The 26,177-nt window shown below is 38.8% G+C and overlaps 1 long non-coding RNA gene across 1 annotated transcript; it reads left to right on the top strand.

The window, feature by feature from the left end:
- The first annotated feature begins 730 nt into the window (after positions 1-730).
- LOC139801371 (uncharacterized) lies at positions 731-17,064 on the top strand. The gene is made up of 4 exons (XR_011728178.1): positions 731-869; positions 12,136-12,259; positions 14,833-14,922; positions 16,928-17,064. It is a non-coding gene; the product is annotated as an uncharacterized lncRNA (long non-coding RNA).
- The last annotated feature ends 9,113 nt before the right edge of the window (positions 17,065-26,177 follow it).

Here is a 26,177-nt window from a genome sequence, read left to right as displayed (position 1 = left end):
CTGGCCATGTGAGGCTGAAGTTCATGTTGCTTGTGCTGGTGACTCTGTGGGACACCTTGTCTCCAGGTTATCTCTGAAAGGTACACATGCTGCTTGGCACACGTTCCCAGTATGCCAGAGATTAAAAAATTAAGTGTGGTGAGAGATACATGAGAGGTAGCATTAAGCTACATTCAGTATATCCTCTTTGCAAATATATTGCAAATCCTTCTAGCTCTATGTAGATGTCCTGCCCAGTAATGGGTGGTATCAGAGAGCACAGCAACACTAAATACCTGCTCATAAAGCAGGAAGAAAAGCAGTCAGTTGAGACGCTTTTGCCTGACTCTGCTTTTAATTCTGTACATGTTGGCCTCTGCAACAGTTTTCCATAAACTGCAGCCTGTTATCCTGCTGAAACTCCCCTCCCTACAGTGATTTACAGTGCATTAGCAGTGCAGTTATCCTTCCCTGTCATTCTTGTTTGTGGTAGCTGAGTGTGTCAAATCAGTTTTAAGTAAAGTCAGAGAGGAACATGGGTGAGGCTGAGGTCAGTTCCAGTTCCCAGGGACCTTTCCATATCTTCTGAGTTCTGCCTTGGGGCAATCCTCAGTGTGGTTCCTTCAGTGCTGTGGCTCAGATCTTCATTGGAAGAGAACTTTATGCCATGCCATTGCAGGGAGGAGTAGGTGCATTACAACTGTCCACAAGTATGTGAGTGTAGGAAAGTCCTGCTGTCAAAGGACAGAGGTCCCAGCTGCAGGATGAGGTAGCCCTGGGTCACAGCCTGGACTCTTGCCCTCACAAGCAGTGGTGCTGAGGAAGACACATGAGTTTGTGTATCTGTGGGGCCCCAGTTAGAGCAACAGGGATCAAAACACCTAAAGAAGGTATCCCCTGTGGTAATTTCTACATGCGTTTGAGTTGTTTGTTTTTTGGTTTTTTTTTATTCCATGCCAGTGCCTTTTCTAAAATATTTTCCCTATCTCATTCTCTGATATTCAGTTTTCCATTGCTGCTACTGTAAGAAGTTTCTGGCATATCAGCCAGGCTGTTTGGGTGAGTCACTGTAACAAAATGACTCTGTCTAAGGGAGCTGCTATCCCTCTTGCAGTGTATTGCTGTTCCAGTGAATGCACCAGCAGGAGAAGTTTGTGTGGGTGGCATGTGCATTGCCCCTTTTACCTCTGTTTTCCCCTCTGGGGCTTTGCTCCTGATCCATGGCATTCCAGCTGTGAGCATCATTCTTCCTCATTGCCTGCCTGCTTGATAGAATGCAACTGCTTTATTTTAGCATTATTTGTGTGTACTCTTATTTCCTCTGTATTCCACTTGCCTTTAACAACTCTGGTACATGCAACCTTCTGTGTCAATGCCTTTCTTCCCCAACAACTCCACCTTCTCTGTTGCTTTTTTTTTTTTTTTTTTTACTTTCTCTTTGTAGGATGTGGCAGTTCACTTTTGTTGGAAGTCCTTTATTTCCATTACTGAACAGCATAAAGCCTATTCAACAAGCCCTTTCTAGATTCAAACATAGATAGCTGGTATCTGCATCTCTGCTCAAAATCAACTGACACGAACACATTCTCAAAGGAAGTTGTTAATGAGATTTGAGCTGAAAGGCTCTTCTTTGGACCTCTGCACCTATGTCAGTACATATTATTACAGAAGTTGTATGGTCACAAAGGGAAATTGATGAGCATGGTGCAACCAGTTGATCACCTATTTTACTATTATAGTCATTCTCAGGGATCAAAAAAACCCATTGGCTTGGCCATTTTTAAATTACACAAGTACAAAAAAGTATATGCTGAGTGGTTTAAAAGCATTCTTTTTAAATCATGTATAAATTAAAAGCTGCTTAATTTAAAAATGTACCTTTGGCTGAGGTACTTAGTGTTGAAAAGTGGTTACTCAGCATGTAAAGTACCATAAGTACTTCTCATATGAATTTTTATGACACGACAAATTTAAAAAAATGGTTATTTACTCAATAGTCTGTAGTTGCTTGCAATTATAGTTTATCAGATCAATAATCAATGTTCTTAAAAGTAACTTAATTTAAATTTATGTAATCCATGTTATATTAAAGGTCAGGTAATGTATATTTACATCAGAAAGCTTAGGAGCTCCTTTAACACTGTTAAAGTCTTCTACTCGTAGTCCTGTGCCCTTCTGTGGAGGACTTTTGCACTATTTCCGCCCTTTAACACTCAAAGAAATGAATGCCCCCAAAACTTCACTGAGGTAGTGTCCAGTCACCTCTGATGATAGGGGCTGGGGTGTGATGGGTGTGATTTACCTTTAGGAATATGTCAGAATGAAAGGTGTGGCCTTATAGGCCTTTTGGTTTCCACTAACTCCTCTGTACCCAAGTGCTAGGTCACAATTTCTGGGTTTTCATTTGTATGGTTTCATGGACAGCGCTGTGTTCACCTATATTTTAATTAATGGCAAGAATGCCTACTGACCAACTTGGTATTCTTTGAAGTTTTAAATTAAAATACCTTAGATAGTTGGCTTAATAACAGTCCAGGGCCTTAAAATTACAGACTTCATGTTTATACTACAAGCTCTGTCATGCTGCAACTGGGTATGCTCATCAGCAGGACTGCAGTAGGCTCTTACTTCAAGAGAGATTCTTTTCCCACTAAGGGGCTGATCCTGAAATCTGCAGCTGTGAGACAGCAATCTCATTTGATTTTAGTGGGTTTGAGTAGGTGACTAATGATACTTGTGGGGACACTGCAGGGTCAGGTCTTGTTTTGGTTGCTGTTTAAATGTCAGCTCTTGTCAACAGCTATCACAACAGTGGTAGGGACTTGTACTTCTTTTCCCTTACAATAGGGATACCATATATTACACATGATGATGGTTAGCAAATGTTGACTTCTGCTCTATGCTTTGAAATGTTTATTGAGGTCTGAGACTCCAGGCACCTAACAGTTCATTTAAATGTGCAGCAGTCACAGCTGTGCTAAAGTGATGTTTGCTAACATTGTGCTCTTGAATTTTTAAATGTACAAAAAAGGAAAACCAGAAAAAAACCCTCCCCCTCCACCCCCCCAACAGCAAATGTAATCGCCACTGCAGACAAGTCCACAATGTAGTTGTTTTGTAACAGAGATGCCTTTCTGGGGGAGTGCTGAGAAAATAAAAATAAGTTGTAAAAGAGAGATTAGAAGAGAAAGCCAAGGGAACAGATACTGCTTGACCCAGGAGAAGCCATGTGTAAGAGACCTAACTTGCTGTTGATTCAGATTCAGGGTTTCCTAACCCTTCAGAAGGGTTAGGAAATTTAAGCAATAATGTGTTCAAGTGCCATATTTGTATGTGTTTATACCTTTCTTGAGCCAATTAAGGCAAACTGATGTAAGATACAATTGGAGTTTAGAACCCTTCAAAGGTGGTATTTCTGTTTCTGTTGCCACATGTCCCAGAAGAATGGACTATAATCCCAGTTTACACTGGGTAAATTTGGTTGTGGAGCCTAAAAATATATAAACCCTGTAGTCCAGTTCTGCTGGTTTTATAGGTCTGTACCAAGAATCACACCAATGAAGGGAGGGTGAAAGAGAATGATGCCACCAAATCAGGCTTAGACTGGAGAGCAGGCATCTGAATCCCTTTTTTTTTTCCTGAGAGTGCAGGTGGGTGTATCCCCCAGTGGCAATCTTTCAAGGGAAGTGACTGGAGCTTTAACAGACAAAAGGAAAAAGAACTAAAACAAAACCAAAACAAATAAATCCTTGGCTTCAGAAAAGCTGTCTCCAAGTACTGATTGGATCCTACACTCCATACAGAGTAGCTGTTTCTCCCATAGTCATTTACCTTGTAACCTTTCTCCTTCACTGTCAGAGTGGGAGGTTTTGTAATTCTTGTTAATTTCAGACAGATATCCCACTGTTTCGTGAGGAACACATTATATAACACAGGTATTTCTTTCTGGCTAATGTTTTTAAAGTTGTGTTTGAATTTTGCATGGATGATAAGTTAATTTCTTTCCTTCAGCAGCTGAAATTTAATGAAAGATTTTGTGCTGCTCACAGTTTAAAAATTTGGCCATTTCAGGCAGAGGATATGGTAGGGCCCAGGCCTAGTGGGAGCTTTACTGGTGGCTTTGTGTAAGCTGATGTTGGCTGGGTGGTCAGTGCTTGAACCAGTAAAATATTAAGCAGATCTCAGTTTCAGCAAAGATAGCACAACCTGGGAGATAATAGCATGGTGGTATGCAGCAATTTAATATAGAGATATCCAGGCTAGTTCAGGTATCAGAGAAGTACAAATGAATCAGCGTGCCCTCCTGATACTTCTGGGATAACATTTATCTAAGATGCACATGGTATCCACATTTATTCAAGTATCTCTACATACTGCATTATATAAATTTACCCTTGGGGTCAAGCAGGACATGGTCAGCAAAGTCATGTTATATGTATGTATATATGTTTCCACTGTAAAAACAAAGCATGGGTGCTGACACTTGTCCAGTTTTACCTCATTACAACCAGGCTGTATTTTCTTGTCTAGTTCTTTCCTTCTCCAGCAATGCTTTAAATCTTGTGGTTTTCTTCCCTATTTTGACTGTAATTAATGGATGTTTCAATGAACATGACATCTAGGGAATCCTTCTCTGTCACTTTGCCAGTACCTGAACCCAACTTTTTGGTGTGATATCAGTAAAACCCATAATTAGAGAAAAGGTTCCAAAAATGACATTGTTACACATTTTAAGATATGAAGAGCTAGGTAGAAAACAGTCGAGTGCACTATGAATCACTGCAGGGATGCAAACAAACTTCCTTAATGGCAGAGTTCTTGCTGACAAGTTCTGTTTGGTTTTGCCTCTAGAGCTGTCTGTGCTAATGACAGGCAACTCTGCTTGGAACTTATTTGCATAAAGTATTGTACAGTACACACTGTGTATGAGTGGAAGAGAGAAAGAAAGTGAGGCACCCTGAGACTGTATCCCCATGACAACCCCATTTAATTAATTCCCAAGAACCAAGAGAATATTGAACAAAAACTTCCTTCCAGTACAGTTAGTGGAGCATGAGTGTGGACATTGTCACATGGCTGCTACGGTCAGCAGGGAAGAAAGATTTGAAGACAGAAGACAGACCATGGATGGAAGTAGTCTGATTAAATGGGGATATCTACCACTGAATTAAATGACTTTGGCTCCATTCAGCAGTGGGAAAAATATGAGTTGTCATTTGGCTAGATGAACTTCCCATTAAAGAAAATTGTACGTGTAGCCTTGAGTGACTGGTTCAGATTTAAACATTTATGCTAAAGTACACCTGAACTAATATGAGATAAATACCATCTTAGTCCCCACTGTATATACTTCTCTGCATTGGAAAATAACCACCCTAAAATACAGAGACCAAAAATAGTGCCATGTCATGTCAGTGGAATTTTTACACTAAGGCAGATCCTCCTTTCTCTCTGACTGATGAAAACCAAAGTGGGAACACTTCTACCACTGTAAAACATGCACGTGAAGGCCTAGAAAATGAGACTGTCTATATCTTTTTGATTAATTGTCCTGTCATTGATTCATAACCGGATGAGAACTGAGATGTATTTATTTCATGGTATAATTATTTTAATCATTAATTCTACTTTAGATTGGAAATCCAGTTCAACGTACACATTACATTTCAAATTCAGAAATAACTAGTTGCAAGGTTTTTCTCTAGCATTTCTTTGGACAAATTGCTCTGTGGAGGTAGGTGGCACTGCTGAAAACATTAGCAGCAAAGCTGGGCTTGGTATCTAGCTATTTAAATGACACTCAGTTGCTTAATGGATTGATAGACTATGTCCAGACTGTGGGATGTGGAGCTGGCATCTTTCTGTGTCTGAACTCCACATCAGGATGAAATCCAGACATGCACCTTTCTACCTCAGTCTGAACAGAATCCTGGTGTCTGCTGGAAGAGGAGAGGGAAGGGTGGGATCTGCAATGCTCTCAAGCAGGTCCCTGATGTAAATGGCTCAGGGACGTGGACAGAAAGATCACCTTGCAGGTTTCATAGAGTTGTAGAAATCATGTCTGTTGTATGCAGTCTCCATTCTGGGTCAGGCAGTAATAATGAAGTTGTTTTGATTTCATATCTGAATATGTAAAAGTGTCTAGATTTAAAGTTAGGGGTTTTTTTCTCAGATGGGCTAGTATCTGCAGCTGATACACACACAAATAAATCACTGCAGCAAAGCATCCGAGAAGAGATGCAAGTATTTCCTGAGTCCTGGATATGAACTTCTCCCATATACATGTCCTTCTTGGACTGGAGAAAGCTTGGAGTGCAAGATTAGAGAAGTTAAGAAAAGTTTGTGCTGCTTGTGGGTAGCATGGTTAAAGGAAGCATCTTAGTATTCAGGATTCCTGGGCTGCCTCTTTCCTTAAATGCCAAATTAATGACAATATTTTGATTTTTTTTTTTTTTAAAGACTGAGATAAGACAGTAATTTGCTGGGCAATAATTGGTCACTAATCAGTAGATTTGTTCAGTTGTACTAAACCTCTATCAGCATAAATCAAAATAGGTAACCATAAACACAATATAAAGAGTCCCCAAGCTGGAGTTCATCCAGCACCTGCAAATGAAGCTCTGCATTTTTTTCAGTCCATCCAGTACCCCATTTTACAAAAAAGCTTCTCCTCTAAGTATCCGTGTTGAGAGAGGAGAAAATGAAACAGGTATTAACCCCTCATATTCAGGGGGTCAGGCAGTTTGTTCCTGTAGAGCTAGTCTGGAAGCTATCAGCTGATAGTGTTTATGGAACTTTTTTTTTAAGGAACTTTTTTTTCAGTTGGACAATGGTTAATTTACAGCCATGGCTTAAAAGGGCAGAAAAAGATAGAAGAACAACTGGGTTCATTGCATGATGGGGAAAACCAAATATCCCACAGAAAGAGATATCTGAAATTCAGATCACAGTCAAGATGCAAAGAAAGCTGTGAAAAGCAGTAGGAGGGTGATTGTATTCCAATTACATTTCTTCTGCTCATATAAAACAGTCTTGGACTGAAAGTTAATAATTTGATTTATGGATCTTGGGAGGAGTGGAACCCTATGAGCTCCTGAACAGGTAGAGGCAAATGAGACGGAAGGTACGAAAAATAAAATTTTTCTGAGTCTGCTTCTGGGGAAAAACAAAGACAACAAGTCTAAACAAGAGACATTTAAAAAGAGACTGGATGTGGCACTCAGTGCCATGGTGTAGCAACCGCACCGGTGGGTCAAGGGCTGGACTTGATGATCTCTGAGGTCCCTTCCAACCCAGCTAATTCTATGATTCTATGATTCTATGAAGTTCTTGGTTTAAAAATTCACCTTAGTGCTATCCCCTTAAACTAATTTGCTTGACATACAAACAAGTTTTCTTTCTTGGCTAAGGAAGTCAAGAGTAACTTATGATTCCGTGTATCAGAATTTTTGGGCACTTGATAAATATATTTCTACTAGGTTTCTGCAAGACCTTCCAGAGTTATGTTGTCATGGTGTGTTAGTTCATCTATATGATTGGTCATAAGAAATATGACATTAGATCTGGGATTGGGTCACAAGTAAAAGTTCATTCATTCCCTAGCTGAATCCTTTTAAAAGCATTCCAGGTTCGAGTTATCCAAAAAATTACTGTCAGCCAAAGGGGAATGTCAGGGTTCAAGTAACAGCCCTGTTCAGAGACAGGGTTTGGAGCACTGTCAAACCAGGGGCAGGATGACTGCCTGACACCAGCTAGGACCCACATATATGGTCTTAATTTTCCTCCAATGTATCCATCAGTATCTTGCCCTTGAAAATGTAATACTAGGGGCTTTTGTGAAATGACTAACAGAATAAACCTGTTATATTGTAGAAGCCATTTCTTTCTGCCATTTTTGATTTCCAGTCTTTTGCCTAAACTTGCTGCTGGGACTGACACAGCAAAGCTGAGTCCAAGCAAGACAAAGATCATATTGGTACACAAAGGACAGTACTCTCAAGAACTTTCAGCTGTGCTTCCTTTAGGTGAAGATCCTTACCCACTACTGGTAAGTGATATCCATTGTTAGGCTGCTGGTGTAGAATTATCTATAGATACCATTTTGTACCAAGATGGGGAAAATAATTTTCTTCATCAGATTATACTAGCTCTTCTATTTCAACACAAAGCCTCTAAACTAAACCTAGAGGCCAGTGCACTGCAGTTCTGTGTCAGCCTCAACTTTTAATGGGTTATTTAGTTCAGGATGAATGTCTGTCCTGAAGGCCCAGGTGTCCAGGTCAAACCTCAAAGTTTGCAAGTTGAAGTCTGGGCGTCAGTTATTAGTACCTTTTACACCTTCAGTGGACATGTTCCAACATGAAATCCTTCACAGCCTCCAGGTGGTGGCAAATGCTCTGTCTTTACTAATAAAGCCTTTTACAAGGACTTTTTCCCTAGTTTCTGCATTAGTTTGCAAAGAGTGCTGAGACAAGGTCAAAATCTTGATCTTGATTTTCAATACATTTCCCAGCTTGCATACAATAAATCTAAAATATTTTCCAAAAAGGTATTAATATTCTTCCATCTAAACCTCCAGACCCATTGCACCTTCCCACCTTTCAGTGGGAAAGCTTTTTCCCAGCCAGAAACACAATCTGACATGTGTGTTAACATTTTCTTCTGCTGCTCTGCTCCCGTGCAGCAGGAAGCAGAGTTTGGTCTCTGATTGATTATTTCTATATTCTTAATAGGGACTATTTATAGTCAGAAATTGTCTTTAGCAGCCATCTGTTCCTTATGCTGCTCCATACATGCCCTCATCCCTGACCTGAAGTAGCCGTCCTTTCTTCAAGCAAAGGAAGTTTAAATATTCATGCTGGATAGGTCTTGAAGAAACTTTTAATTGGTATCACAATCTCCCACAGAAAAGTTGTTTGTTCCTCCTTAGACTTTCAGAATTTGAAATATTTACTATAGTCAATGAGGGCATGTCTTACCTCACAGGAGATAAAACCTGCTTCATGGAAAATAATGTGTTCAGGCTTGCATTTCTGAAGAACCATTTGAATTTCCACCATTTGAAATATAAAAAGCAACTTATCCAAGAAAGCACTGTTAGTGTCTTAGATTAATACTGTATTTCTTGTAACTCTGACAGTGTTTGCACTTCAGTTTCATCAGGGAAGGTGTAGAAATCTTGGTGATGGGAAAGCTATAGTCACTTCTGTTTTGAATTCCTAAGGTTACTTAGTCATCTATTCTTTCAGATGACTGAGTTCTGAGGAGTCACATCAGCAGCACATGCACTGCCTCCTGTACCATTTGAGACACCCTAAACTAGGTCCAGCCTGGGACTCTGCCACTCCATAAAACTTCAAATTTTTGGCCATACCTTCCAGCCTTGCAAAGATGGTCCTAACGCTCAAACTGAACTGAACCGTGAATCCTGAACCCTCTTCCCCCAGCTGCACCACCTCATTTCCTGCCCCTCAAATGGAGCAACAGACACAAAGAGCTAAAATATTGGTGCAATTCATGAGCTTCCTTCTTCAAAAGAAATTGTACACCCCACCACCTAGTCATAGCAATCTGCTGAACAAGCACCTAGTGTAGACCAATAAACGAAAGGAAACTGAGAGGTCAGCACAGGTCATTATTTTCACATACCTTTGAATAATGAGGGCATCACATGTCAGCCAGAGGAGAACAAAATGTCACATTCTCTAGCTAAAGGTCATCATCGGTCATAGGTCATGGAAGGGAGGCCAGGAAATAACCTCTGAGGTTAGGATGAGTGCACAAAGAAAGGGCAACAAATGTCAATGAAAGCATGCAGCTGTTGTGAGATGAAACAACTGAGGCACCCTTTTGTGCTGACACAGGCTTAAAAAATGTCTTTGCTGACATTTTTTTTTTTAGTTGGCACTTTTATAGGACATTGACATTAATGTACCCAACCCTGAATTAGCCTTTTCTGAAAGCAACAGTTTGGAAGTTAAGTGCAGCATTTTCCAAAGAATCATAACCATGACATTTTTATTTCAAGTGATTGATGTTACAGTGGACTTCTAGCACCAAATTTGAGTTTCATTCTCAGGCATTGCATCTGTGCAGTGTGATAGCAATCAGAAACAAATAGAGGTGGCAGTCTGCATTGCAGTAGGGCCTTTTGGAAATTCTTTTCGCCTTTGCTGACAGTCAGGTGCGTAATTTCATGTTTAATACATAGCATTGCATTTATCTGATTCTTTGTCTTAACTCATGGATTTCAGAAAGGTTGATTTCAGGGTTGCCCCTGCAGTCATGAAAAGCACTTCCAGGGCAATCATACAATAACATGATAATGAACAGTTGAAGAATGTGTGGAAATGTATCCAGACTGAGGAACACCTGCAATTTCTCCTGAGTGAGCTGCGTACTTGGCTCATCTCTTTTTTGCTTTCTCCCCTGAACAGCAACACAATACCATTTTCTCTTGTCATCGTGGGTATAAACCTGACAGTCTTTGTGAAGTAACAGGATGATGCCAGGAAAACAAGTTTGATGACAGATTGCTACATCTCCCACATTTGTATTACTGGGCAATACAGATCTTCACTGGTATCTTCATCATGGTTGGGCAACTTAGCAGGATGAATGCTATAAAAAATGGCTTAATTCATGATGACTGTAGATTGAGAAGTATTGCACAATAACATTACATTAGAGAAATCTGAAACACCATGATCCAGAGATAGGAAAATGTTAAACTGGAATACAGGATCGTTACCTCTTATTTTAAGCTCTTCTGGACATGACATGGCTGAGATTAAGACCTTCTCCGGGTTTTGGTCCTGCCTCCTGAACAAAGAGCACTGACATTTGGTATGGTCGGTTCAGAAATTCTCAAGGAATACAAACTTATAAATTATTCCTGTTGCTGGCTTGGCAGTCAAGTTCTTTTTTAGAGGTGATATCTGAATAGTTACTTTCCCAATTCACTTCATGTTAAGTAAGTTGATTAAAAATAAAACAAGAAAGCATTCAAACTTGAGGGTTCTGAGAAAGAACTATTCTTTTTCTTTTTACTCATAATTAGTTGTATCTTTTTCTATGTTTGTCTGTATATTATAATACACAGCTGCATATTTCTGTATATTAATATAAGCCTATGCTGCTTATTTTCTGATAACTTTCCAATATTTTTTTTGTTTTCCTTGTGAGTTCGACTTTACTTTTGCAAAGATGCCAACACCTGCTCAGATTTTCACACCACTAATTGTTCTAGTGAAGCCACAGATCTAACTTTATGCACTCCCTCCAAACTCCTGACAGTGCTTTTGTCTCTGTCTGTACCAGGATAGGATTTTCCCCTGGAAGTTTCAGCAGAAGCAGTGTGCATAAGAACTATGCATCTATGTAAATCATAATGTGGGGTACAGGCTGCATAATTATTTAATCAGACTGTATTCTGACTGGCCTTATTTAAAAGCTGTATTTATTTTAATTATGTTTACTACCTATTCACTCTTACTTATTTTGGGTGTGTAATTGGCCACTTCAGAAACCTGCCATTCTTTTGGCTTCCAGGCTGACCGAATTACAAGCACAGAAAACGTTTCTCAGGCAGCTTTTTTTGTTGTTGTTTTTGCAAGAGTGTTTGAGTTTAGAATACCCTTTCTCCAACATTCCTTTAAACAAAAACCAGTCTGATTAATGTTAGCAGAGAAGTGTCTGCAACATCTTCAAATGTGGCTGAATTGGAGTTTTGGAGTTTGCAAATATTCCCACAAAGCATTTACCCATTACTCCTTCCATCTATGTGTAATTCTACTCTCAATAAGCTCAAAGGTTCTAGAGACTTTTTATTATGAGTACATGCAAAGTAATGTCCAAGAATATCTTTTTCCATCACAGTTCTATATTTTTCCTACTCTGTTTAAACAGGTCAGTTAAATTACAATAAACTGGCCTTAGGCTTTCTGAAGTTAGTAGTCTATGCATCAGAGATTTATATTTTTTTATTACTTAAGACCAAAATATTTTAATTTTGGTTAGAAATGTTTTAGACTGTTTAGAACAATACTCTCCAAATCGCAAGCTGTTCTTAATTTTTTTTTTTTTTTTTGAGAATAGGCTTTGCCAAACTTAATTCTGATTCAGCAGAATCAACAAATAAATAAGATTGTCTTTAAGTTTCAGAAAACTGTAGTCTGTGTGCAGCTGTGACCCATCAAATAAGCAAAGGGCACCGGCCAATTCAGTCCCATTTCATTGTCATTACTGGTATTATGGTGACTCTGGGCTACACCCAAGGAAGGTGAGTCAGAACTCTACAATAAATATTGTAGATCAAATGCTGAAGAGGCTTTGCCCTTACAAGTACATTATATAATACTAAATATATATACGCAAGTGCTGAGTTAAAAGGAAGTCAGTGACTTTAACATGTCATATCTGTATGGAGGTCATTGAACCTTCTTTGGAAAGTTATTTTCTTCTTATGCCATCTGCTTTTCTCATGATTTTTGTACCCTTCCACTCATATAAAATGGATGTGTATTCAATCTTGAACTAAGCATGCTTGTAATGATTGAGAAATATCTAAGGTCAGAGCTTACAAAAAATTCATAAGGGAACCACAGGCATAAAAGAGAGGATTTTTTTTTTAAGGGTTCATGAGCCTCTGTATCAATTGGGCAAGCTATATTCATGTTACTGACTTCATTTATTTAATGTGACTCCAAATAATTGATACCAGTACAGTGATAAAAATATGGAGACTTCACTGCCAGAACTGGGAGAAGGAAGAGCCTCCCTGCTGATTTCATTCCTGGGGCTGTTAGTTTGCTGGGAAAGACCTCTCTCTGATGAAAAATGGGCTGCAGCAAATGCCATAAAATAATCAAAACCACAAAGACCTTTACCTGAGGGGAGCTTGGTTGGGCAATGATTCAGGGTGGCAGAGGGAAAAGAGGGAAAATTGCATTAGCTGACAAACCAGGCAGAGCCTTTTAAAAAATCTGATCTGAATCGCAAGGACTGTGGTTTATACAGAAATCTGCCATATCTTCGAAACACATTCCAACAGCTATTTAAGTGGTGTATCAACAGTGCTTATCACCTTGCTGACTGTAGTTCAGACTGACTGTGATGCCAACTATCCTCATTTACCAGCCATTTTTTCTCTCTGTCTCAAATTGTGAGCTTTCAGAAACAGCAGCTGTCTTTTTACTATTTGCTTAGCAAAGTGGGCTGCCTGTTTGGGCTGAAGAAAATAATCATGTAAGCTCAGGACAGCCCTCTGAGTGCTGAAACACAGTTGATGTCAGGAGCCCTAGAGAAGAACTGAATATTAATCTAAATCTAAAATCCTTTTTGCGCAGAACTATCATTTGTCAACTCTGCTCGTTTGTTTCACTTCGTGTAAGTGTGTCAATGGTTGATTAAAATTCATAAATGTGCAGCAGAGCCACTGGATAAACGTTGAGTTATTGTTTACACATCAGAGTGCACTGAAGGCAGAAGTCTGGATGTGGGAAATTGTGTCAAGAGGAAAGGACCCTGTTATGAGTCACTGCTAGGACAGACCCACTAAACAATTTGCAATGTCCTTGGGTACACTCTGTTGGTGATTAATGATCTGTTACAATACAATAAAATAAATAAAATAAAATTCCTCTTGCTTACAGCCCATGTTTACCTAGTTTCAACTTCCAGTGACTGCATGTCTTGATGATTTTTCTTCCTACTACATAAAAGGGTTTCTGTCACCAGAAATCTCTTCCTTGTGTGGGTGACTGAATTATGACCAAGTCACCTTAATTCCCCTTGCTGTGCCTTCTATTCACTACGTCTTTTACCTCACTGTCTTTATGTCTCTGGTATTTCATATTCAAAATCTGGGTCACAGCACTTTGTGTCCTTCCTCCAGTCTTGAAACTACTATGCAGTGTTTAAGGATAACTCCATCCCTTGTCTTCAGCTACTCTCCCAAAGCTGCTATGTCAGCAGCTCTAGTAGAAACTTGTTATTAATAATGCCTGATTCATCTTAAAACAAAACACACTTCAGGTGAGTTCACAGGCACCTACAGCTCTTTCTTCTGCAAATGGATTGTTAGGATATGTCTGTAGAACGCAAGGTCACAGCTGTAGTGTACAGTTATGGGTCACAGGTATTGAAGTGGATGAAGAATTAGAAAAGTCATTCTGATAGTGGAGTTTAACTTGATTTTTTAATCAGGGACATTTGGTATGCAGCATGATTTAAACTGGACAGATGAGCAATTACTGACTAGAACTACATCTCTGCTTGTAACAGAGTCTGAAAATGCTGTGAAAAGAAGTATCTGCTGGTATGAAAGAGATAGAGCTATTACTAATGAGTCTCAGAAGTGCCAGTGTTCTTTGAGAAAAGAATGAAGAAATAGCTGTTTACAGCACTGAACTCAACAAAACTCAGTATGGGACAGAAGAAGTGCAGCAAACAAGGAGACACCTTCTCACGACTAAGTGGGGACAAAACCAACACAAATAAATAACAATGAATATGGTGTGCCAAACAGATATTGACACTTGGACTGTGCTGGATGCCTTTCTGTTGACAGAGCTTCCTAATACAGATGAAGAGAATTTGGGGAATAAAGGCAGAGTGATGTGCACATGGTGATACAGCTGCCCTCATCACTTTTCTTTAAAAGAAAAGGAAGAAATTTAGACACATCTTCCTGCTAATTAAACTGTCACACTTTCTAAGACCTGTGCCTCACCCAGATTACAGGATTTATATTGTTGAGTAGAAGAGAACCAGGGAGAAGCTAATAACAAGCCTCCTGACTGGTGACACTGCTGAACTGTGAGTTCACATCTGTCTCTGCCTCCTCTCCAAGAGGCTCTGCCCAGGGAACAGTTGGGATTTGCTTTGGGAGGCAGCCACATCAGCAATTTCAGCTAACAGATGTCAAGGACACCACCACACTTGGTCTGACTTCTTCCATCCTCTTTAGTACCTTTATACACTCCCAAATGACAACACCCTGCCAGCCCCAAGCTACAGAATCCTGTAGTCTGCATGACTATTTAATATCACCTGAACTAGTGTCCTTAACCCCAAATAGTAACAGGCATCCCACAGGGCATGAGATGGAAGATGTTCCCATTGTGTTAGGGACAAAACAGCCAGTCTGGTCTGGCAGGCCAATAGCCCTAATGAGCTCAGAAGTGAGCCAGTCGGTACCACTCAGCCTCTCGTGCCAGCTACTGTCCCCTGGCTCTCCTTTACCTGGCTTTCCAGCATCCAAACTGTTGGAAGGCCAGACTCAAAAGTCCATGGCTATTCATTGAGAAGATGTGTGTTAAATGAGTATATCTTGGTATAGACAAGAATATTTTAAAAGCAAACATAATTGTCAGGTTATAATAGTTACACTTATTCCTAAACCAGACAGTAGAACTGTAATGATTAATTTACAGTGATGTTAGAGCAGGCTGAAAGTTTTCATTAAAGCCGTGTTGTGTTGGCAAAATTAATTAAGACAAATTATTCAAATAAATGATAAAAAAGGAATGCTGTTATTTGAATAAATAACAATAATATAATTGTAGCAGTAACAACTGAATAGGAATAAAACACCACAGCAAAGCAATGCTTTGTTTTTGTCATGCTATGCACAAAAGGTATTGCTTTATTTAAAAAACAGCTGCTATTTGGAATAGAAAACAAAAGGATACAAGGAAGGATCCGAATGTCAACAATAAACTTGGATTTAAACATTTTGGGCAAACTAATTATAGTCAGAATTTAATTTTGCGCAGTGTTTGTATTATTTTGGGGGGTTGTCCCCACTTAATTAATATGAATATTTAATATGATCTTTTATATGTCAAATTTTTTCAATCCTGACATTTTTAATGGAATGGAAAATCCATTTGACAATCGACTTTAATTTGTATGCTTTTGAATTGTCGTATCAGCTTTTGGCTTCTTGTTCATAATGTCACTTAGTGGTGGCACTCTTTGTGGTTGAAAGAACAACTATTACAAATACACAATACTTTTAAAATACTAAAGGGTGGGTTAAGAATCATCCTCGCTCCCTTATATAAACTACCTGCAGAAGAAGGATCCAGGTAAGAAACAAAACACCAACTAGAAGGTGTCTCCATGGCAAACTCTTGTCATTTGCACTTGGTCTGCTCTTCTCTTTGGTATTAGCAGCTGAGAGAAGTCAGCCTCCTAGGAAATTACTATCAGTATCAGGCTGGCTAGCATCAAACCAGTACCATACAGATTAAGAGCCTGATGCAATTTCATCTTGAAAATGACTAAGTCAGGACTTGGAGTGATTGCTCTGGAAAGCAGAGGTTCAGCTAAAACTAGCTACGGTTGCCAGTAATGTATTGATTTAGTATGCCAGCTATAGCATTGATTATCTTCTGTCTGATTCAGCCCTCTGATTTCTATCTACTGGAAGTGCAGAAAAGCCTCTCTCATGAAAAATATTTCAGCTCTTCTGCATCCTCCCACCAAGTAAGCCCCCTTCAAATTTAAGGAATGCTTCACCATAGCCAGAGCCACTTCAAACAGCCAGAGCTTAATGTTTGTGAAATCAGGTTTCCAGCAAGGGTTGCACATATTAATAAGGTCAATTGAGGGCACACCTGCAAATGCAAGGGTATTGACTACAGGCAAGTTAACCTCTCTGGGCATGATCTAACCCGTCTAATCCACTGCCCTTTTCCCCTTTAGTAATAAGGCAGCTGGACCCCTAAAGGAATTTGTTTTAATTTCGTTTGCATTATGTACTTTTACCTCCTGATGCTACTATATGCTAGATTTGCCAAACATGAGGGTAGTAGCTAGACATTTTTTAATAGCTAATTGTGTTTCTTGTGCTAATGAATTATGCATAGTATAATCATATAAATCCACTCTCCACATTGATGTTTAATTTTGCATACTAATATGAACATTTTGCATTTTCCAGGTTTTGATCTACAGATCATCTTTGATATTGACCTATTTACAAATACTGGGCTTATGCTGCCCTTGGTGCTGTTGTGTGTTTGGGTCTTTTTAAATGCAGCCAAATAGTGCATACATTTCCCTAATATAGGAGACACTCTTTGCCTCATAACTTCTACTCTAACAAACCCTCTAGTTGTTACCTATCAAGGGCCTCCAAGACATCTTCTTAGAACTGGTTTAGGTGTCTCCATAGGCTAACTATGATACCTGTGTACTCAGCTTTCACACCCTAAGTCCTCCTCTGCAGTTTTCCCTACTTATTTCAGTTGCTCTTTTTGCTCCAACAGCCAGAGTAATGCATCCAGAAGACCCAGAAAAGTAAGGGAAGGTTCTAAATAACCTTGTTCTAAATAACAAAGCATTTGCAGTTATATAATGCTAGGGGAATACTGAAAATCATTGTATGATTGGGGTAATGCATGCAATCATTATTTCCAAGATCTGGTCCCTCCTTTGCCAGAATTAGTTTATGTTTTCAAAGTTCCTGTTAGCACAATGGTTTAAAATTCAAATGGTGAACAATGTCTGCTGTATAATTATATTTTTTAGGATTTAGTGATGTGTGGCAGTGAGTTAAAGTTGTGTTGAGGATGAGAGAGAGAAGCAATTCTATTGTTTCTTGTCTAAATTTGAGAAGTAAGCAAGTTTTGTGCAGCAGTTTTGTTACTTACAAACCTTAGTCACAGCAAGCTTTGTTCACATCTGTGAGGGTTCCTACAGAAACCACGTAATATTATTAAGCTGATGGTTAAAACATGCTCAGAAAATTGTACCATAGTTTATACATTTGCATCACAATCTCACACCTCATTGAAAAAAGAGTAATATTTCTCAGTAATATAGGAACTCTTTTTTCTTTTTTTTAATAGGACAAAATAATCTTGAAGAAGAGTGAGACCATAGTCTGACAGGGCCTTACTGAAGCAAGATTTCCTAAAGGAAATTTTCTGACAGCTGGAGAAGCTGAGATGTATAATTTCATTGAGATTAAGATACAGAAGGCAAGCTTTCCCTGAAGAAACTTGTGAAATCATAACCCAGTGTTGCTGGTCGGAGCCTGTTACTGACTTCTGAAAATGAAAACCATGACTGTATAGGGTGACAACTTTGCTTCATATGAAGTTGTTGTTAGCCCAGAAGAGACAAATTTTTATGCGAATGGAACGATACGATATGCTCTTAGCCCAGTCCTCAGAAATCTGACCATTCTCATCTTCAGCACCAAAGTTTCCTGCCCCACAGAAACATCAGGAAAGACTATATAGCTGAATAGGTGGAGAGTATCTGATCCAATTTCTCCTAACAGACACAGATTTTAAGATCACGCTTGTAACCAGGAGGCTGAGGGGAAATGTTAATTAATCTGAAGAAAAAAAATATTGCTAGAGACCAGGTGCTGACTGAATTGATAGAATAGCTCCAACAGTGTAATTTCCAAACTGTAGATCCAGCAAGACTACACAGTTTTATCTCCCAGATGACTCAGGAGGACTTAAATTGTGATCAGGGATAAATTAAATTCCAATAGCAACTTTCTTGGTTAAGAGACCAGCTAGAGTAAGGATCTCTCTGTATTGTGGTTGTAAACTGGATTGGAATGTAAGCTCTGTCTCAGTGATGCTACGAACTGTGTGCTATTGATAGCAAACACCCTATGAACTTGTATCAGGATTTGGAATTCAGTTCCAAAGCCTTTCTCTTATTCATCATCCCCAGAAATAACAGGAGATAAAGAGGGGATGCAGAAATGACAACAAGGCTGCATCTCTGTAATGGGGAGGCCTGTTTTCATTAAAGAACTTCCTCTGCAGAAAGTGATGTCTGAGAAGGGCCTAGCTTGGCTTTCAAGTCCGTTGGGAGTACTGCTGAAGACAGAGATCTTGTCAGTGAAGTTTGCCATTATCCAGACTGTAAATATTGTTGTTTGATAAATAAAAGGTAAATAAAAGTTGTTCGATTGCAGGTTTGAGCATTTTCTTCCAGCAAAGAGTTCAGTTCTAAATCCTAAACTTTTCACCATTAATTCTGCCCTTTGAGCAGTTGTGTCACATGCACCACTAAACAATTGACTCGCTATTTTAATAATATGGTCTCCCTAATCACCGAAACAAATGAACCGAAGTAACTTTCAATTTAATTTTGATCCTTATCTTTCAGCTTGCTTAAACTTTCTAAGCCTTTTTAACATCAACAGCTCTGTGCTTAAAGGAACTAAAATTCATAGACATATCTGGAGCAGAGGATCTTATCTCTGTAACAAAATACCTGTTATATTACTAAGCTTAAAGTGATATAAACTTAGGTGAGTATACATTTTATAGACAAATTTTAAAACATTTGAAAATTTAATCATATGGTGTCTTTTTCTGATAATTTATCCCCTAATCTTAAGCGATGAATTGTTGGAAAGGATTAAATAAGTGGTAATTAGTCTACTATCTGATCTAATATTGTATCATTATTTTTGTATGTGGCAAGAGCTACATGTAAACTTTTTTCTGGCATTTCAGAGGGGCCTGTTTGTATGATTTTCAGAAGGAGGATGAACAACCATGCAATCAATGGCTTTGTAGTTGAGAGAGAGTCACCATGAGGTCACTGTTCGACAGATAAATGATGAATTTTTAAGGGTGATGCTTTATTCTATAACCTTTTGACTTTTAGAATTGCTCTCGTAACAGACAGGCGTGAGCTTCAGCAAATAAATGAAATGTGAAAAACATGAAACAAGGCTTATTATTTCATCTTCTGCTTAGGAAACCTTTTGTGTGCAGATTGAGCCTAAGCGAATCCTTAGATTTGGATTGTTGTTTTCTAAATAACATCAGGAAATAAAGCTCATATCATGTCAAACTCATCCTAATGCCTTGGATTCTTTGCGTTCTTGTAAAAGTTGCAGGTTTGACCAGGACCGTGAGGTAATGTAAGAGTAAATAGAGGATGATGTTAGAGAAGAGATCTTGCTGACAGGAATAATGTGATTCAGCCTCTAATGACTCAGGGCTTTAAGAAGTGTTTTGGAGTAGATTTCAATTTACAATCCTCTTTTGAATTGCACTTGCTTATCATTAAACCCTCCCAGCTGAAAGCCTCTCTCTTACACCTCAGAAAAGGGTAGCATCTTGCCAGGAAGAAATGTGGATAAGGTTTTGTTCAGAGTGATAAATATTCACACACATATAATAAACCCCCAAATGCCAGAAATGGCCTCTCTTTTGAAGTGCCTGAAGCAACCCTAGGCCACCCAAGGTGATGGCCAGCTCCTCCTCTTATGTGCCAGGCACTGCACCCCTCACATCCCCTGGTCAAGCTGGATAATTTTTTTGACATTTGTAAACTATAATAATTTTCAAAAAAAGACCCTGGTTTCAGTGTTTCCCCACTTTTTCCTGCCCAAATTTAAGGGTTACTCCATCTTGAGTCTCTCTTACAGAAGCAGGGAAGGCTGATGGCTAGTAGGGAGGCTAATAGGCTTCCCTTGCTTTTGTCTTCAGTTCTCCTTGTCTCAGCACTTGAATTCTAAGCACAGCCCTGTCTTTCACACCAGTGTCATGCACATCTCTGAGAGGTGAAATTAGAAATCCTAGTGATTTTTCTTGGTATTTTTTATGCCCAGCATTTTCAGTGTTCTGTCTTTTCAAAAGTCAGGCATTACACAGAAAAGGAAAGCAAGGAGACAAGATTTTCCTAAAGTCTGAGCAGCACCAGGGAAGACAAATCAAATGGAACATTTCTGTTCTGCAAAGCAATTCTGATATCCCAAAATTCTTCATATGTCACTAGGAAAAAACCTACACATACTGCATTCCCCAGCAGAAAATTCATTTCCACATCCTACAAACAATTAACAAAAACTCAAGTACATGTTTCCTAAATAGCTAAGTGTTTCCTAGCACTTATTTTCATTGCATCATACCAAACTTCTTCTAAAAGACTCTTCTAAAAGCCTTTCAAGTTTGACCCAAGCCTTTTCATTCTTATAGGTATTTGCTAGATCTCTCCAAGCTTTTGGAAAACTGTGCAACTGAGATACTGTAAAACTTCTGCTACATCTTGGGTTTCTGTGCCCCCATCCATGCTAAGAAATGGTCTGATAAGTTTGGACAAGTCCATACAGAGGGACCTCCTCAGAAATCTTGATCCCGAAAATCTGAATTCCTTAGGAGCAGGCTCCTAAGCAAAACAATTTCCAGTGGCCACCTTTTTTTTATTAGAGGTTCATCTAAACTCATATATATCTGCAAAGAAAAAACTTTACAATGGAAAATTTTACATGCTTATCAGAAAAGGAAACAACAATTTGATTTCATGAGGGAACTCTCAGACAACTTTATACATTGCCTGGCTCAGGATGGAAAACAACAACCTGCAAAATCAGAGAGCAATTTTTGAAATCTTGCTCATGATAATAATGCCTCAGTTTTCTTAGCTTTAAATTATGAATTAATCTTCTTAGATGAACATTACACCTCTCGATCTCATTAATACCTTGAGCACTTGAGAATCACTAAATATGCAAAGAACACCTCTTTTCATACCTGCAATAGGAGGTGTGCTGTTTGTGATGCTCTGTGAATCTCTAAACCTCACTTGTCTGACTGAAGACTGTAGCTGGTCTGCTTTGATGTCTCAAGGAGATAGCTTAAACTCTCCAAAGTAGAAAATCAAGCTGAAACTTATTTCTTTCATGTGGTGTCTTATGAATAGGTGCTGTGGGTGTTACGTTGAAGTATATGAGGCTTTTACTTTTGGAAAATACCTTTAACATAGTCTCTGTGGGTGAGAATGATTTTCTTGCATTCTTTGAGCCTCTTTTTCTCAACCAGTTATAGTCTCCCAAGATAGGACTGTGTGAAAGCTGGTAAAGCTGATGTTCTGTTCTCAGAGAGTGATGTGATTCCTTGTCTCCTGTCCTTAAGGGCTAAGTGGTCACTCAGATAACCCATATTCTGCAGGAATAGGCCTCAATAAAAAAATATTTTCACTCTGGCAAAAAGTAAAATTTGCTAATCTGTCAGCTGGGATGATTCAAAGATCACATATGATTCACTCATAAACAGCGTGAAGGCAGAAAAGAAAGCAGCACCCTGATAATACTTTTGTTAACCATATTCTCTGAAAAATTGTGATAGTAACAAGATCTTCATCTCTGCAAGATCTGGATCTTCAGGTTGTAAATGCAAGAGAAGGATTTTACCTTTTCCTCTTCTGCAAACTCAGCTCCCTCTCAGTCTCTTCTGATGGAGGTCTTCGGGCAATATGATATATAAATATTTAGTGCTCTGCCATAGAAAAGTTTATTTCTCTTCCCAAGGGCATTGGCCCCATGAAATGTTATGAGTTCTGAATATTTTACTGCACAGTAACTTCACTACCAGTTCTACCTCTCTTCATTATACAGCAGCTGAACATTACATTCCTCCTCAGGGATGCTGAAGTTTTCTCATACTTTCTTAGGGCATGTTTTTTTGGCAACTTTTTTTACTAACTAGAGGACATAAACATCAAAATGCCACCAGGCTAATGTCAAATATCTAAATCTGACCAAAGTGAGCAAACCATCCTAAAAATCTATTGTAATGAAGCTTGTAGCTCTGTACAGCTCTCTTTCACTGTACAGTCCACTAACTCAAGCAGGCATACAACAGACTTTTGCTTCAAAAACCACAGGCTGCTTACTGACCAACAAAGAAGTTTCAGATAACTTTGAGACTATTGAATGGCTCTGATTTCTTCTTTGGGCAGGAGGCAATGGTGCTACACTCACCTTTGCAAGCTTGTGACAGGTTTACTGCAAGGAGGGCAATGAGTGCTGTAGTCCTTGCCGCAGACTTGCTCAGAATCTACAGCTTTAAATAAACTCAGTGGGCCACTGTTTTCTGGCATGCCTCATAAATCTGCCTATATAAGTCTCAGTACATTCTGCCATCTATTACTCATGTCCATATTAGAGATAAAGTAATTCTCTTTGAACTTCCACTGCTGCCAAAAGCAGCACATCATAATGCAGAACTAATACTTCTTCGTGTTATATCCCCTTTATTTTTGTGTTTGACCCCTGCATTATGTGGTGGGAAAAAGTTTTCTACTTCTTCTCTCGGTTTTGGGATGGTTTCTGCAAACTTGCTGAGCCCAGGTTGAAAGGGAAGAAATTGACTTTGCAACACTTTCTGCAGTGAGTAATGGTTTGGAAAAATTCTTGGGTTTTTTGGTATATACCCTGGAGCAAGCATGTAGCCAATTAAAATCAATTAGCTGCAGTTGTGGGTGAATTAAAAAAAAAAAAAATCAGTTGCTTACGCAAGCTTTAAATGAAACTTTGCACCTTTTGATACAAGAAATGCACATCTTCAGAGACTTTGAAACAACCTTCCCATAAAAGTGTTTATCTGGAAAGTTTCTTACTTAATTTCAGATTTCTTTTATTACTTGCATTTTGAGAACATCTCTCCTTTTCTCCAAGTCAGTAGCCTCCAGACAGATACTGCAGATAAACCTAAGAAAAGCAGGAGTGCTGTTCAGGTACTGCAAATTTAATCTATTCACTTCTGAGATCCATTTTAGACAACTAGGCAAAGCTTCAGACATTTCCCTTGCTTGGGCCAGTGTGCTTTCTCTAATTAGAGAGGTAGGTTAAGTTATCTTTTCATTGCAGCAATTAACACTTGCAAAGACTGCCAGACAATTTTGTAATGATTCAGGAAGAGCATCCAACTTCAGAGAAAACTGTAGTGTTCCCGTACTTCTTTGTCAGAGATGAAAGTTCACATTTCAGCTAGGAACAAGCTGCTCCAGAATGCCATTAGACCCTTCTTGCACATCATGCATAGTGTGCTGTATATTAATGTTCTTGCTATAAATAAAACATTAAGTTTATCCCATACATCTGATTTTCACATATAAGTATACCCTATACAGCCCCGGGGTTAAAGTTGGGCATGTAGACAAAAAGCATCATAACAAAGGCAGACAATAGACTACTCCACTTAATTCTGTGTAAACAAATTTTTCCTGTAGCAGTTTGCTGCAGCAAAATTCACCCATTTGGCTGCCCTATAAACACCGAGCCTGCGAGTTGCAATGCTAATGAGTAGTTTCAGGCACTTATTTACAGAACCTAACTGGAAAAAAAAATATGTTTGTATCATTGTTGTTTGTGTTGTATTTGAATGCTAGGCAGCTTGCTGTCTCCTGTAGTCTTGGGAGATTCTCTTCAGTGTCAAGCAAAAGAAGTAGAGGTGCAGTGCTTCCTTGCCCTGGAATGTACATGCTTGATAATCCACTTGGAGTTCCATGTTACTCTTCCTTTCAAGAGATTTTAAAGGGAATCATTTCAGATACAGATAACAGTTGTCCTGCTGCTCTATGGATTGCCTTTTTAACTTTTACTTTCACTCACTGTTTGTCAGAGCATACTTCACCTCCAGTGCCTCACCTTTTAGAAGAGGTATGAAACATAATTAGGTTTTGTGGCCTGCTGTTTGTCTATATTTACCCCAAATGCAAATACTTAGAGTGATTTTTATATCAGGATGGTAGGCTGATGATAGATTTTTATTTATTTGTTTCTGTGTGGTTTAAGATTACTATCATTCAGCAAAATAAAGTTAAACAATTTTTAAACTTCAATAAGTGTCTTGCATTGGTTTATCTGGATTGTTTTCAAAGTCTGACAACTCTTCATCATGGTCAAGGCTTCTGCTAACCCAGTAAAATACCACCGAACTCTCTAGAACTGAGAGCAGAATGTGGCCTATGACACATTCTATTGACAAAAACACCTATTTGAGAAAAAGATTGTTTCAACTGAATTCTGCTGAAAAGGAATCAAGTTATCTTTTAGTAGACATTGTTCTGGAAACATTAGCTCCCAAAGCGACAAGCAAGTAAAACCAGGTTTGTAGTGGAACCATAAGCAATGTTGCTGCAACTTGCCAAATATATAGTATCTATTTTATAATATGAAGTTACAGCAGTCTTGAAATTCTAATGCTTTAAAGCCATCTACATTCAGAAACAAATTGAAAAGTAACAGTGTGTATTGGTAAGATTCATGTAAAATTCTCCTGGACTGTCTGAAAAGAGTATCCTGTTGAATGAAATATCATTAAAAACCCCCAGCCAGATGATACCAAGTGTCTAACCACATGTTAAAAATGCATCCTTTCCTTAGAATGGAAGTCAGTAAATGCCATTAATTCATGAGTGTTCCACAGCATTTTCCTAAATAGATAGATTGTGTCCCAGTACAAACAGCGGAGGGTATATGGAGGAGCTGCAGTAGTCAAGTCAGACAAACAAAATGTGGATTAAAGTTTTAGCAAGCGGGCTAGAAAGAGCATAGGTCTCAGCCCATCTAGATTCCAAAGACAGTAGTAAGACACTTTAATTACATGATTGATGTGGGCTTCAAAAGAAAGGACCGAATCCACAATGACCCCAAGGTCACAAGCATTATCTGAAGGATAAAAGAACTACCACAAATGGAAACCACCACAGATGACACATGAGACCTCTGTGCCAGTGAACTAATCAATAGCAACTCAGTTTTGTCTGTGTTAAGTTTAACAAAATTTGAAGTTACCCGTGATTAAATATCACAGAGGCAATTACACAAAACATCAAACTTCTTTGTAGGCCCTGCAGGGACTGAGAGGATATCCGAATATCGTCTGCATACAAATGACACAGCAAACCAGGCAGCTGAATAATGTTAACTAAGGGAAGTGTATAAATAGAAATCAAAATTGAAACCATAAGAGAATCACAGCCTTCCTAAAGAATGAATTCCCTCCAGCAGGAGTGAGTTTTGCCAATATGTATAAAACAGCAAAGACAAACTAGTCCAAGATCCCAAATGGAATTAAAGAAAGGCCTGATAAATAGTCACTGAAAAGTCAACATCTCGTAAAATATATGAGCTGTTAAGTAATTTAAATATTTTACTCACCTTCATTAATACTTTGGGAAGCAGGTAGTCCCAGTGAAGTCAGTGGCTGTAATTGGTTTAAAAGGAATATCTTAAAGTATGTAGATGGATTAGCAGTGTGCTTGGCCTTTCTCTGTAGACATCAGTAGTATTGTTGAATTGCAATACTGCACTAATATGGGAAGACAATCACCGATCAATGATATTTTCTTTTGAAAGGTGGTGCTGCAACAACTTCCAGCATCTCATCTACCTTTGGAATGAGAAAAAGACCAGGCAC

Source organism: Heliangelus exortis, chromosome 1 (genome assembly GCF_036169615.1).
Source record: "Heliangelus exortis chromosome 1, bHelExo1.hap1, whole genome shotgun sequence".
In the NCBI taxonomy this organism is placed as follows: Eukaryota; Metazoa; Chordata; class Aves; order Apodiformes; family Trochilidae; genus Heliangelus; species Heliangelus exortis.
The sequence above is the reverse complement of the archived record's forward strand: the minus strand, read 5'-3'. Positions and strand labels throughout refer to the sequence as shown.